We start from the raw sequence: 15,861 nt of genomic DNA, 5'->3' as shown, positions 1-15,861 counted from the left end.
TGTACTTCACAGACACTGTCATTGGAAGAGTAAGGTTCAAGACCTGCCCTGGCTAATGACTATGTCCTGCAGCCACCATGGGCCCAATGGCAAGGGCCCACAAACTCCCGGGGAAGCTGCTTGGGGGCCGCAGACCAACACAAGCCAGCTTCTGTCCATCGTAGTCCTGCTGATGAGGCCTGAAGGCTGTCGTGTGCAGGTGTCACACTGGCCTATGAAGGCTGACCTGAGCAGGTACCCCAGCCTGGTTGAAACCCTGCTGCTGCAAAGTGCCTTCTTCGGAAGTCCATGTTGATTTCCCTATGGTTTATGCCAAGGTATGTGATGTGATCAGAAAGATTGTATCAGGGAGTTCTACCTAGGAGAGACTCCTACTGACCATGTTGAGACATCATTTTTTTTTGGAGTCTAGAGGAACAGCAGTAGCTCACACTTCAGACTTTTCCCCTCCTGTGCCTAGTTAAGATTCTTTATTAACATGGTGGGATTTCCTTTGTCACTGGACAAAATGTCTCTTGGAGGTGAAAGTGCACAATCAGGAGAGTGCCATCTGTAGAACCCCAGGGCCAGGCCACACCAGCAAGACCTCTTGTTCTAGATTGGGCTACTCAGTCCCCAGAGTGTTCATTTTCTTGTCATTGCTGTGGTCTGTGCCTGAGTCCTATCACTTAGGCTGTATCGTCTCAAACAGAGAGGGAAGCAGGTTCTGAGAAAAGCTGTGGAGGGAGATTGGTATCCATAGCTGGGTTCAGAAGCCCCCAGCCATGTGCCAAGGCCAGGACCAACAAGAACAGAGGAGGGAAATCATCGGGTCAAAGGGCCTCATGGTTGGCCAGTGGGCTCTGGCTTGAGCTGTGGTGTCCTGAGGCCAGGGCACAAGGACAGGAGAAAGAACCTTTCCTTTGGGTTCACTTACATATGGGTCAGTGCTCAGTGAGTAGTGTGGGCTGCAGCTTCTGTGGTGTAAGTTCAGTCTGCTCTTACGGTTCTGCATGCAGTCAGTAATCTAGCCAGTCTCCCGTTTGGATGCAGAAAGTACCTTCTGTTAAGAACCTCAAATCATTTCCATGTGCAGACAGACAGCTATCTCCCAAGGACACGGTAAGTGCACTGAGAACAAAGGTGAGGAGAAATTGCTACCAAGGGTGACGATGTCCCGCTGTGAGGGACCGTGGAGGTGGTGGATGGTCATTTATCTATCTTCTGGGTAGAAGGACTTTGTGCAGATGTGTAGTTGTGGGCCTGAGGTAAACTGAGTGTCTGTGTGTTGTGGACCTGGGGTAAGTTGAGTGTCTGTCTGTCATGGGCCTGAGGTAAGTTGAGTGTCTGTCTTTCATAGGTCTGAGGTAAGTTGAGTGTCTGTCTTTCATAGGTCTGAGGTAAGTTGAGTGTCTGTCTGTCATAGGTCTGAGGTAAGTTGAGTGTCTGTCTGTCATAGGTCTGAGGTAAGTTGAGCGTCTGTCATAGGTCTGAGGTAAGTTGAGTGTCTGTCTGTCATAGGTCTGAGGTAAGTTGAGTGTCTGTGACTCTGTGGTGGGAGAGGAGCTGGAGGTTTCCGTGCCAAGGAACTTGGAACAGCTGTTGTGAGTGCAGCCCCTTAAGCAGGGCAGGTAGGCCCCAGGTAGTGGCACCCATTTGGGCCTAGTGCAAAGTAGACAACTTGGCCCTAAATGTCCTCCTAGCACAAGAAACGTGGAAACACCCACCTGCTCCTGTCAGGAACCTTAGGACTTTTCCCAGGCATTTTGGAGATGGGGTGTTTGTGCCTTTGAGGCCACAGGTCTAGCCTCTGACAGTGGTATGGAGCTGCCTGGTTACAAAGACTAATTGAACACATGTAAGAGGGCAAGGAAAGATGTTGCCATCCCAGGATTTGGTGTTTCCTGAGGCTTGGCCCTCTGTGCCCCTGCCCCTAGCTTGTAAGGGGGTAAGGTGGGATGGGAGGAAGGAAGCTGCACCTACACAGGGCCTGTGTGAATGGTCTCCAGATAGAACTGGTTCAGGGTGTGGAAACAGAAGCTCACATCTGGAGATCAAAGTCCCAGGTGCATGGGTCACCAGACATGGGGTAAATGGGTCATCAAACGGGGTGCATTGGTAAGCCACCTTTAAGTACAACAAGAAGGCTTTGGGGAGCCAAGGACTGGGATTGAGATCAGTGCTCAGAGATGGTCCAGCCCTGTTGGCAGAATAAACCAGTGGCTATTTGGCGGAGAGTCCTGGTGCAGCCTTTCCGTTGGGCTCTCTCAGTCTACAGAGCAAACACGGGCAGTTTGCAAGTCCTACTTGGGTTCTCACCAACTCAAACAGGCTTGGCCAAAACTTGGATTGATTTGCCTGGGACAGTAGAGGTTCTGCTTGCCTGGTTGTGGAAAGCAGGACTTTCTTCCCTGTCCCAACCCCTGGGATCTCACAGGCCTATCCTGCCTGTGATTTCTGCTCATGCAGGGGCCCTCCCCTGGCAGGAAAGATGTGAACCTTAAGCAGGAGGCAGGCTTTTGTTTTTGTTTCTATTTTTATCCCCTGGACTGATGTTGATCCCGCCATCACTCCAGTGGTGGGGAGATCATCTCTATTTTCCATCAGCCTTCCGAAGCTTTGTAACTAGACGCTGGGAACAGCACACCATGCCGTCTTCAAAGACGACAACACGGGGCCTTGTGAACCACACTAGCCTTTGACAGGCAAGGGTCTCAGTATGGGTCTAAGACCACATGGGTCTGCTCTGCTGTTCTGCCAGCCCCTGAGGAGGTCAAGGTGACTGAATTTGTTCTCAGGAAGGAGATGTAGACAGAAAAGAGGGGACTCAGTGTAACTGACACACCATCTCTAGACCGTTCATCCCAGGAGGGAATTTCTTTGTACTTGGTCAGCTGTGCCGTCTTTTCCTGTGTGCTGTTTTAGTTTTGTTAGAGACTTTGTGTGTCAGACCCTGTGAGAACTGTGTTGTGCAGAGCTGGCTGCATGTTCCTGGGTCTTGGTTAGCTCTTGGTTCTCCTCCACGATGGAGGGCTGGAGTAGTGGCAAGGCAGAGGGTACTAAGTGGACGGTAGGCTTGGTGCATCCGCAGGTTAGGAGTTAAGGAAGGAGAGGGGTAGAGGGGACCTGAAGTGTCCTTCTGGGCTGAGAATTGGACCCCTGCTGTTCTCTGGGAAGGGGAAGCAGTCATCGTTGGATTTTTTTTTTTCTCCTTAAGACCAAGTTCCTCTGTGTAGCCTTGGCTGTCCTGGAACTTCTTCTGCAGATCAGGCTGGTCTTGAACTCACAGAGACCTGCCTACCTCTGCCTCCTGAGTGCTGGATTAAAGGTGTGTGCTACCACTTCCAGGGTTTAGTTGCTGCACTGAACTTTTTAATGGAGCCCAGTGAGTAATATGTGAAGTCTGGATTTTATTTAGAATACATTAGAGATCCTCTGGGGCATAGGTGGTGGGGAGCTTGCCTAGTGTGCCTGGGTTCCAAGGCAGATATATATATCAGAGAGAGATTCTCTTTAAACTGGGAGCTGTTAAGAAGGTTGGCCATGGTGGTGCATGCCTTTAATCCCAGCAGTCGGGAGGCAGAGAGAGGCAAGTGGATCTCTGAGTTTGAGGCTAGCCTAGTCTATATAGTGAGTTCTAGGACAGTCAGGGATATGTAGAGAGGCTCTGCCTCTCAACAAAACAAAACAAAGTAAAACAACAAACAAACAACAGGACTTTATTAAATATGGATTAAGCATCCAGCTGACAGCAGAAACTATATCAAGTATCCCAGAGGGTGGTGGCACCGAACATGGCTGGCTTTTGCAGAATAAAGCTGTCGGCTGGAAGATGGAGAGAGGAAGAGGCCACAGGAGAATGAAAACTCTGTTTTTCAGCTCCAAGGAACAGGACTGACTGAAGCCTGTGCATATGGACCTCTAGAGAGAGAGGGGCTCAGGGCAGAATCCCCCACCATTCCCCAACCCTCCCCAAGCTGAGATGTGGCTTGGGACTGGAGCCTGAGGTTTAAAAAAAAAAAAAAAAAAAAAAAAAAAAAAAAAAACTCTTCCAAACTTGATGCTGAGCCAGAGGAGGCGGAGCCTGGGTAGCGCTCAGGCTCTCAGGCCAGGACCACAGGTACAGCTTTCTTTCTTTATTGGCTGAGGAAACCCCGCCTTCTGCTTGCTGGTACTTCCGTTTACCAGCCACCTAAACAAGGACAAACACAAGCCTAGCACACGGACACAGGTATTCTCACGATTCCCATGAAGCAGGTGGCAAAAGCAGAGATGGTGTAACCTATTCAGGGTTGTACAAGCGAGGAGTCCGTCCGACCCAGCATGCCTGGCTCTTTAGCCCCTCTGCACGCAGCAGCCTCTGGAGAGATCCTCAGTCCTGTTTTATAGGTGGGCAGGCTGGCACTGAGCAAAACCCACGTAGCCAAGATCAGCACTCAGGCATTTGGTATCTGAACACAGGCCACACACGTACTCCTTTGTTCTGGTGGAGCACAGTGACCTTTTTCTTTCTCGTTAAAACTCCTTCTCGAACGTTAAAATGTAAGCTGTGACTCCTTCTGACTACAGCTTGCCGGGCTGGGAGGGAGGGAATGGGGCTCACACAGGCCTGGCTTGGCTAGTTCCTTGGCCCATTCCCAGTGCTTAGTGGGGGCCCTCTGAAGTCTAGTCTTGGAGCCTCAAGAACCCTAGAGAGAGAGGACCACAGGAAGCAATCAGTGTGTGAGGAGAGGGTGGGGACTGTGGGGCCTAATCAGGAAATTACAGCCCAGGCAGAGAGAGGGTTTGGCCTAGGTGGTGCCTTTCCCTGGGCTTCTGTACAGCAGAACCACATGGAGGCTTGGCTGTGTGTGAGTGGGTGTGTGAAGCAGGCACAAGTGGCTAAGCCGGCATGGTTAGGGCAACATCTTTGGAGGGGTACTGGCTGGTGGGTGGGAGCCGAGGCAACTGAAGGAGGCACCTCAGAAAATTGCTAACATTTGGTTGGTGTGGTTATCTATCTATCTATCTATCTATCTATCTATCTATCTATCTATCTATCTATCTATCTATCGATCTATCTATCTATCTACCAACCATCACCAGGAAAGGAGGGAAGAGCATTGTCCGTTGTGAAAATTACTTGTAGAAAGCTGCACATACACTGGGTATGATACCACTTGTGTCAAACCACACACACATGCACATAGAGTGGTGTGTGTTGAGAAACACAGTTGTAGAAATCATAGTTTGGGGGCAAAGTGTTTCTTCACTCCTTCTGAAACTTTATGGATGTTAATAGCTAATAGTGCTTTATGATCAAGAAAAAAAATTATGCGTTATTTTTTACATTCTGAAAAGTACGTTAGGGGACACTAGTGTACATGCTTGTGTGTGCACTTGCTGACGAGCACACACCTGTGTGTATGTGCCTATGAAAGGTGAAGGGTGTTCCAGGCAGAAAGGAAAGCACGCTTGAGTGTTCAGAGTTTGGGAGAGGGCTGGGGTGTTGGTTGATGAGGTCACATGTAGCTTACAGTGGGAGGGGTCCTGTAGGGGACCGTAGAGGCCCTGAGTGTCTATAGGGGGACAGTGACCTGGAGGTAGCTGCATTCAAGGTTGGCTCCCAGCATCTAAAGCAACTAGTTTAGTTCTCTGTCCTCCAGGGATTCCCCTTGCCTGGCTCAGGTCTACCTCAACTGCATACGTGTTCCCACACCTGCCTCAAGTCTTCCCAGATTGCTCCAGTATCCTTGGATTTCTTCCTCCTTGCCTCTTTACCCTTGACTTTTCCTGGTTTTCCACATTCTTTCTCTGTGTAGATGTTTCTTCCAGAATTAGCTGGGGACAGGAGTAGATGGGGAGGTTGGGCTTTAAGAGCAGGGTGCCTGAGGTATGCCGGCTTTAGCATCTTGACAAGGGAGAGCTATGGCAGCACACAGACTGAGAACCTATTTCAAGCCTACCGTGTCACAGATGTGAAGACAAACACCCCATGTTACAGACATGGACCCGGACACCCACAGGTCACACAGCAGACATGGGTGCAAGCATCCCATATGTCACAGAGCTGTGACTATCAACACCACAGTGCTACAAGTTATACCAAGGGTCTGTGTGGCTCCAAAGTGTGTGCTTTCTGCTCTTGTGATTGTCCTGTCTTTGGCGGTCATTCCAGTGCTGTCTGAAGGAGGATGCAGGGTGGGGCCTTCCCACACTCTATTTGCTGAGGACTCAGGTCATCTCAGAGAAGAAGGGAGGGGTTCCAACTCAGCCTGTGGGAACTCCACACCTAGGGGAGTCCAGGATATTTCTCATTCAGAAATTCTTTGGGGGGGGGTGTTGTAAAGATGATGACTTTTGTACATTTGGTTCAACAGCCCATACCCTTCCTCCCCCCGGTCAAGCCAGCATATTGGCACCATGTACTCAATGACAGGAAACTCCAGTAGGCAGCAGGCAGGTCCAGGGCCCGCTCTACAATGAGAAACTCAAGGGCTTCAAGAAAACCAAGGGTTTAATGTTCCAGTGACCTAACAGACAGAACTTGGCAAGCTCTCCTAAGAAATGGCAATGTGGCTAGGATCTGGGTCTCTGCCCCTCCCCACAGGTTTCCCAGGTTCTTCTCAGTCCAGACTTAGTGGGTATCCCTGCCTTGAGGAGCATGATGAACTATGGGGATGCTGCATCAGTCCCTCTGGGCTCTGGACTACAGGAGAGCCAAGAAGCTCAGAAGCAGTCTGTTGCTTACCATGGATTGTGTGGCTGTCCCCCCAGCAGCCTTAATGGCTCAACAGGAATGCTAGCTTGGGGTGGGGTGGGGACCCTTGGCCATACTTTCAAGGGGTTGGGGACTTTCATATGAAACACCCTTTAGTGTGTGCACTCATGCATCTATGAACATGTGTGTGCATGAAAGGCTGCAGCTGGATGAACATTTCTATTGTGTGCTGGAAAGTTCCCAGAGAGACCACAGGCAGGAATGGTCTGAGGGAAGGCTGGCGGGCCTGTCAGAACCTGGCGGGCAGAGAGGTGCCCAGATGCTCTGAGGCTGCACTGGCATGTTTGCCAGGCGCTTTCCATGAGGCCACTGGGATGCTAAATGCCTGGGTCAATTAAATGGGTTAATAATCATCTGATTGTGATGGCTAATAATATTATAATGTGATAACAGCAATAACTGTGCTGTTAGCTGCACTGTCCCCGGCACCGAGGGAAGTACAGCACACGCCCATTTTCCACTCATAAAACCCCACTTTTCAGAGTTGTTCCAGTCCAACTCCCTATAATTTGTCCTGAAAATTACCAACACTTAAAAAAATTGGCCCATTTTGCATGGATGCCAAGTTCAAGTGACTGTGACTTCCTCCCTGTGTCTGAGATGTAAAAGGGTGTAGGGACAGGGAGCAGAGGAGACCTGGAGTGGTGGAGAGGAGAAGGGGGCGATGGGGAAGCCAGGGAGCAGGGCATGATGGGAGAGGAGGGGAACAAGGTTTCTTGATTCAGTAAAAAAAATGTATTTCTGGAATATTTCAATTCAGTTTACTTGGGCAGAAAAATTAGGAATGGCAGACTTAATAAGCTAAGGAAGAGTGACTATTTTTAGTAGTGTTGTAAAACCTTGGTAATTTGGACCTCTTTCATAAAGCTTCCATGATTCTGCTGACCGACACGAGTATGCATGTGTGCGTGCGTGTGTGCATGCTCATGTCTGTGTGTATGTGTGTATGCATGTGTGTGTATGCAAGCATGTTTGTGTCTGTGTGTATGCATGTGTATTTGCATGTGTGTGCGTGCATGTGCATGCTCATGTCTGTGTGTGTGCAAGTGCATTTGTGTGTGCATGTGTGTGTGTGTGCATGCTCATGTCTGTGTGTGTGTGTGTCCATGGGCATAGTCAGGTAGGGCTACCTAGGTGGCTGAGTTGGGAGGATAGAGTTGACTCTAAGGAACAAAAGAAGAGGGAGATTAACTCCGTCTCAGCATCTAGGTCATTCCATGTGATTCTCAACACTCTTCCCGGTGTGTATTGGTGTTTGTTTACGCAACAACCATCACACCTCCCTGCTCTGCCCAAAATGAGACAGAATCCCAAAGTACTCAGAGCACATTTCATTTTATTATGTTGTGTGTTAAAGTCTTATCATGTAGCCTTGGCTGGCCTGGAACTCTACATAGACCAGGCTGGCCTTGAACTCGGAGATCCACCTGCCTTTGCCTCCTGAGTGCTGGGATTCAATGTGTGAGCCACCATGCCTAGCAACTTGGTACAGTCTGGATAGGTGCCTGTGGCTGAAGGCATGGACTGGGTAGAGGTCCTTTAGCTTTACCCTGCGGATTATAGGTTTTCCATTTTAAAAGTAATATTTGTTGATTTATTTCATTGTTTTAAAAGTATTGCATGTGGAAAAAAAAAGAAAAAAAAAAACTTAGAAAGGATAAATAAGAAAAAGAAAAAAACCCTATTTCTCAACTTCCAAAAGTGGCAGGTATTAGCACTTTCCTGAAACTCCTCTGGGTACTTTCCTGAAACTCCTCTGGCAGTAAAGCAGTTCCATGCTTGTGGGTTACGGTGTGCTGCCTTACTTAGTTTCTTCTCCTTGTGTACTTGCTTGACAAGGAGGTGCATTCTATGCCTCCATCTTTTCCTTGCTCATAGATGGATCAGACACTCCAGGAAATGCTTCGGGTTTCCACTGCCACAGCACCAGATGGAGAATTAGGGTGAGGACCACATGTGGAACAGCCTATTGCTGGGACCCCATCATGGTGACCAGCAGAGGGCTGGCTATGGAAATGGACTTTGCCCTGGTCCAAGAATCTGGATACCTCTCTGGGAAAGGCAGGGATATAAACACAGATATGCTTTTTTTTTATCCCCTTGGGAAATTTTAATGACATATCAAGTTGACCATTTAGATCTTTTTAGTGGGTTCTGGCAGTAAGTACACTCACATTGCTGGGTAGTCAAGGATTACATTACCTGTCTCCCAAACCGCCCATCTGAAAGGCTGCACTTGCGACATTGTAAACACCCCCTCTCTCTAGGCTCTGGAAGGCACTGCTGGATGAATTTGTTTATTCTGGGTATCTCGAATAAGTGAAGTCATTTTTATTCTCTCATATCTGGATAATTTTACTTACCATGCGTTAGAATTCCCTTCTTTTTAGAGGCTGGATAATCTTCTATTGTATGCTACAGTGTTTTGTTTAGCCATTCACTGTTAATGGGCATAGGCTGTTTCCTCCTTCCTTCTTTGGCTATTATGAACATGTTTTCACTACTGCTGTGACTGAACAGACAGTTCTTTGACTCCCTGATTTCAAACCTTGGAAGTTCATACCCAGAAGGAGAGTGGTTGGATCATGTTAATTCTGTTTACGTGTGTGTGTCTGTGTACATGTATGTGTGCTGGTGCATATGTATGTCATAGGTGGAGGTCAGAGGTCAACCCCAGGTGTTCTTTAGGACGTGTCTGTTGTTTTTTTGAGACAGGATCTTTCATTGACCTGGTGCTCACAGGTAGACTAGGCTGGCTGGCTACGGAACATGAGGGTTCTGCCTGTCTTTGCATCTCTGCCATGGATTACACAAATTTACTACCATGGCATGCTTTCCCCTTGGGTTCTGGAGATTGAATTCAGATACCCCCTTCCCATTTTCTGACTCAGCCATCTCTCCAGCCCTGAGGTTTTAATTTTTTGAGGGAGCTTTTATACACCCCCATTCCCTGCAGTACATGGTTTCATAGTCTCCACAGCAGTGCTCATGAATCCCAGCTTCTTCCTGGACTCATGACCCTTGATGTGTTCTGGTTCTGGTTCTAGTCATTCTTGTGTATGTGAGGTGTTATCTTAGGGTGGTTTTAAGGTACATGTCTCAGGTGATTTTGATACCTTTTCTTTCCTTTTATTGGCCATTTGTGTCATATTTCTGTAGAGAAATTGAAACCTCTAGCCTATGTTTTTCTTTTTCTTTTTTAAAGAGCTGTACATATATTTAATATATATAAAGCTAAGAAAATGGCAGTCCCAAATTCAATAGAAATATTTATACAATTTGTATAGTGAACTGAGGGCAGGGAAGGGGTTGTAAACCCACACTCAAACATGTACAAAATAATTTACACAACCCCTTCAAAGCGGGCACGGCTCCCTGCCCAGCTCCCGGGGCCAGGGGCATTGAACAGCAGCCCCAGGACCCAGCAGTGCAAGCCCAGAGCTAGCAGAGGGAAGGGGCACCATCCAAAGGACAGCGACCTGAAGAACAGAGACCTAGGAGGAGGCCTTGAGGTGGCTGCAGGCAGAAAGGGAGCTCAGCAGCTTGTCCACCATGGTGCCAGCCATATTCTCCGAGAAGGCTCAGGTGGGATGTTCGGAAGTCCCTCTCATGAGTTTCTTTTTTATTCTTCAGATATGATTTTCTAGGCTGCCTGTGTTGGAGAGTGTGTGCATGTGTGTGTGCATGTGTGGTGAATGGCTGGAGGGAGAGGGAAGAAGGCAATAGAGAGGCAGGGAGAGAGCAAGAGAAGGAAGAAATGTTGAGACATGTTGCCAAGTGTGAAGGAAAGGAAAGACAACACCTTAATTTTTTTAATACCACATTATTGACTGAGTCCTTATTATGAGGGACACTTCTCCACCATGCCTTTGTGCCTGGGTGACTCAGGCCCCCATGTTGTTTTTGGGGACTTCAGGGGCTTGCCCAGTTGCCAGTGCCAGTCTGCAGGAGTTAGTGGTAGTCGGCCAGTTGGATATCTGAGTCCTACTGTAATGTGTGCTTCCAGAAAGATGGGTTTCTGAACCTTCCTGTATCACACACACACATACACACACACACATACACACACACACACACACACACACACAGACACACACACACAGACACACACATACAGACACACACATACAGACACACACACAGACACACACAGACACACACACAGACACACACACACACAGACACACACAGACACACAGACACACACACACAGACACACACACACACAGACACACATAGGCACACATAGACACACACACAGACACACACACAGACACACACAGACACACACAGACACACACACAGACACACACACAGATACACAGACACACACACACAGACACACACACACAGACACACACACACAGACACACACACAGAGACACACACACAGAGACACATAGACACACACACAGACACACACATGGGGCAGGGCGGAAAAAGATAATGTTAAGTGCACACTGGTGGAGGAAAGCACAGAGCCATGCCTGAGTCTGAAGAGCATCTTGTCCTCTACCCCAGCCTGCAGAACTGTAGTCACTCCAGAGGCCTGAGGGTCTCCAGGGGACTTTGCAGCCACTCTGCAGCTGGAAACCTATTAATGGTTGCCAGTTAGACAAAAATTTAGATCTTGCAAGATTGCACAGAATTGGGAAGATGGTAGGTGATGGGGACCAGGGACAGCTCTGAAGGGGGATGGGGCATGGAAGAGCTTTTCTGGAATAGAGAGTGTAAAGAAACTCCAATGGGATGGGAATGCTTGGTTTTCAAGGCTGGTATCCCAGAGTCCTTTGTTTTTTCTTCGGTTACCATTGCAAATCTATATTATCTGCAGCACTCTTGTAGCCCTGGGCTTGGGAGAACAAATCCCAGGGCTCAGGGCCCTTTCTGTTTGTTCTAGAGCCCCCTGCTGAGTATAAGGGACCATAAGTTCAAGTCTGACTCTATTCCATCCTTGTTGGCTTATCTTGGGGAAGTTACTGATTCCTGCCTGACTCTTCCTGTGAAAAATAAGACAGACAGGTGCTGTGGTTCTTATAAAGTGAACCCAGGTCCTGGTGTTCAGTGAGGCCCCAGCATTAGTGAGTTCATATAGCAGCAGAAAGTATTCATGTTTCTCTGGCAGGCTAGTGGACGGCAGGGATTGGATCTGGTTTGTCTGGGTGTCTCAAAACTAGGACAGGGTCTGTGGAAGATTGTGAGAACCCCCTCTCATCTAGGTTGGATTGCTAGGGTCTACGTCTAGGAGGGCTTCTGGGGTAAATGGGGGAGGGATTGTGATCAGCAAGATTATCAGTCATGACTCACAGGACATCCTGTGGCCCTGGGGGACTCTATAAAGAAACTAACACAGGCTGGGAATGTGGCTCAGTTGATACAATGCTTGCCTAGAATTCATGAAGCTCTGGGTTTGGTCCCTGGCACTTCATAAACCAGGCATGGTGGCACAGACTTGTAATTCCAATACTCCAGAGGCAAAGGGATCAGAAGAAGTTCAAAATCATCCTCAGCATGGTATGTTTAAGGCCAACCTGGGCTACGTGGGACCCTTTCTAAAAAATAAAGCAGCATCCGTCCAAAAACAAACAAAGACCCCATACCCCAAACAGGAAGGAACTCTGGCAGAAAAGCCCTCTTTCATGCCAAGTGAAAATAGGGGTGCCAGGCATTCTGCTTCTGGGCATTTCACTGATATCCCTGATATCTCTAATAACTACTAACTATTCATATCAATAATGCTTATTTATTGAGTGCATTGTATACACCAGCACCACCATTGAAGCCTAATGTGTATTACCTCATAGAATTCTGTAAAGAGAGGGGGAGCAGGGGGGGTAATGAATGTTCCTTTTCTGCTTAAAGATGTTAATGTCTTGCCCAAGACACCTCAGACATGGGGCTAGAACCCAAACTCTTACTTTCAAAGACAAAAGTACAAGTTCCCCGTGGCTAGATAACAAAGCCTCCAGATGTGGAGGGCTAAGGTCATCAACCCTGCCCCCCCGCCCCCCGTGGTGACTTGGCTTATCTCATCTGGGATGGAGATGAGCTCAGGCAGCAAGAGTAGGTGTCCTCAGGGTCTGTACTCCTGCACAATGCTTCACTGGCCTCCACTCCTTTCCTGTGCTTCTTTTTGGTGTTCCCTCTGTGAGGACCAGGGAAGCACAAAGCCACTCAACTGTTGCTTGAAAAGGGGTAGTTCTCTGTTACCCCATGTTGCCCTTCAGTGGATGGCAAGGGACAGCCCAGTGTACGGGGTAGAAAGTGGGCACTGGCTTTGAGTTGACTCCCGCAAGTACCATGTGAGGCAATCTTTCTAAGCTTTCCGGGACTCACTGGGAAAGGAGGTATAATAAGGACCCCTCTTAGGGCTCTTTGTGCAACCGAAAGGATTCAAGGATCAGATGTGTATATAGCACAGGACCTATGCAGGCTCAATATTTGTCCTTTCTACTAAAGGTAGCAGTAGGGTCACCTCCATCCTGCCTCCTTGCCTGGCCACCCTGCTAAAGGCAGGGCTCACAGCATTTCCTGTTAAGAACATCGGCCTGTTTTGGAACACACGTTGTAATTAGCCTGTGCGTGTGTTTACTTGTTTGAGGGAGCGGGGCCAGGGCTTCTCCACTGTCCACTTTGTAGCACCAAGAACAAGAGCAGGGTCAATGTTGAATGTCCCCTCCACATGTTCCTCAGGCAGAACAAGCCATCTTTTTTTTCAAAGACTATGACTTTCAGTCTTCCCCAGTCCCCAGGAGTTTACTGCAGAAAGGAAGGACAGCATACTTTGTGTCAGAATAGCTGTGCCTCCCCATCCCCGTGGGCCTTGCACCTGAGTCAGCTCTGTGGCCAGGGCTCCGGATGGATGAAGGGGTCATTATAGGACTTCTACCCTTCAGCATCTGCTGCTGTCTGGCCTTGGTCCTACAGGCACACCAGTTCTCCACCCGGCATGGCTTCCTCTCACCTGTGCTTGGCTTTCAGGTTTCTCTCTGCTTCCCCCTTTCTCACAGCCCCACCTCCTAAGCCTCCCTTGCCTCCTGGCCTCAAGTGAGACCAGAACCCACAGGCCATGGCAGATGTGTGGGGCTGGGGGGGGGGGGGGCAGGAGGCCCTTTGTGAATCCAGATGTGATTTTGTTTATGTTTCCAGAGAGAGGGAGCTGGGGACAGTTGCTGCTGGGGGAGGGGTGGCCAGGCGCAGCCCCCCTCCCTCAAATTTCCTCCCCTTCACTCTTTCTCAGCTTATGTATCTATCCTTGACTATAGCAGAAGCCTATACTGCAAGTTCCATAGCTTCAGGCTGACCTGTCTTCCAAAGAGGGCCTCTCCATGGTTCAACTGAAGGTGGAAAGATGCCTGGCTTTGAAATCCCAAGGCCTACTTGCTTAGAGTGACCCTGGCCTGGTTAGAGACTCCCAGAGCCTGGGTTCCATCTGCAAACCAGAGCCAGGTTGGTGATGACCTGGTTTGAGATTGCTCTTCCTTCATGACTAAGCCTGTGGCTATGCCCATCCCAGCCAGGGCTTGCCTGAGTCCAGCTCCAGGGTAGTGCCAATCTCCACCACAAGGTGATACTGAAGCCGAGCCGGAGCCCCTCCTTCCTCCCCCGCAGCAGCTGCAAACATTTTGTTTTGCCATTAGAAGTGACTTACTTAAGGGAAGCAGAATTTTACAGGCAGTTTACAGGCTGGTTTTGTTCAGTAGTTTCCAAAAGCCAGGGGGGTGGGAGGCAGAGGCGGCCAGCAGCCTCCATAAGTTGAGATGGAGGAGAAGTGAGAAGTGAGCCCTGGGCGGACACTTTCTCTCGGAGTCGCTTGCCCCTAGGTGGAAACTAGGAAGTAATTGGAGCGTTAGGAGAACAAGGCAGAGGCGAGTCCAGCTAGACTAAGGAACATCCGGTGCCCAGAGCTGGCCTCCAAGGGGGATGGCGGGATTAGGCCCTGGGAGAACAGATAGCTCCAGCTCTAAATCCTAAATGGTGTTCGGAGAGTGCATCCCTCTGATCTGGGCGAGCAAGTGTTCTCACAACACCCTGGGAATCTGAGCATCAGGCAGGAGCAGCTTGCGAGGAGTTGGGTGCCTAGGGAGAAGAGGCATCTCCACCAGATCGCCTGTCACTGCTAAGAGGCTGTTGGGAAACCCTTGCCACGGGTCTTCCCCCCACAACTCCCAGGGTCAGGGAGGTTCAGTTCTCAGTGCATTGGCCTCCCTCTTCAGTTGAATGAAGCAGCCAGGGCTCAGTGGTGCTTAGCACGCTCTGACTATGGTTTTAATAGACATACATGGACAAGTCGATATAGACAGATTTATAATTCTATACAGTCAGTCCGACATACATAGGGACGCTGTAAACGGGGCGCGGGCCAGAGAGCGGGTGTGCAAAGTGGGCGGGGGCCCTGGGGCTGTGGCCCCACGCTCTCCTGGCTCGACTCTTGCACGGGTGGGCAGTGAGGAGGAGGCTGATCACTGGGCCACCTCCTGGACCCAGAGTGGAGCAGAGGGCCGGGCTGGCGGCTAAGCCTGGGGCTGGGGAACTCAGAGTTGAGCCCTTCCCCTGCTGCCGACTGGCCACGGCCAGCTGCGGCTCAGTGGCCTGAAGTGTGGGGGCTCCAGAGCTCAGGGCTGCTGGGCTCTTTCTGGCATCCCAGGGGCCTTAGGCTAATCCAGCGCAAACGCCGGATACCCGGCGACGCTGTCATCCCCAGCCAGGCGCAAGCTCCAACAGTGATCCGCGCTGCGTGCACTCAGCCGGGCCGGGCTAGGAGAGGGTGCCTCGGTTCTTGAATGAGTGAAAGATCCCAGGGCCTCCAGGATCTCTACATTCAGTTCACAGGTCGAGGCGCTTCGGCTGGGACAAATGGCGACTTCTCCGAGCCACATTGGCGCTGGCTCCCCCACCTCCCCACGTCCCCTTGGTGTAGTGGATAGCTGGGGGCGAGGGTTCGAACGCACCACCTGCGCCACCGCCGGGGACATTGCAATTCACCCCCACCCCCAGCATCCCCCCCCACCCCCGACGTCTTTTCTTTTGCTTTCTTCCCCCAACCCCTTCCGTTGGCTTGCTTTCTTTCCTTTTTATTCGTTGGGGGCAGAGCTGGGTCCAGAAAAGCAAACACAAAACCA

This window comes from Micromys minutus (genome assembly GCF_963924665.1).
Source record: "Micromys minutus genome assembly, chromosome: 1".
Classification (NCBI taxonomy): Eukaryota; Metazoa; Chordata; class Mammalia; order Rodentia; family Muridae; genus Micromys; species Micromys minutus.
This window is presented reverse-complemented; position numbering follows the sequence as displayed.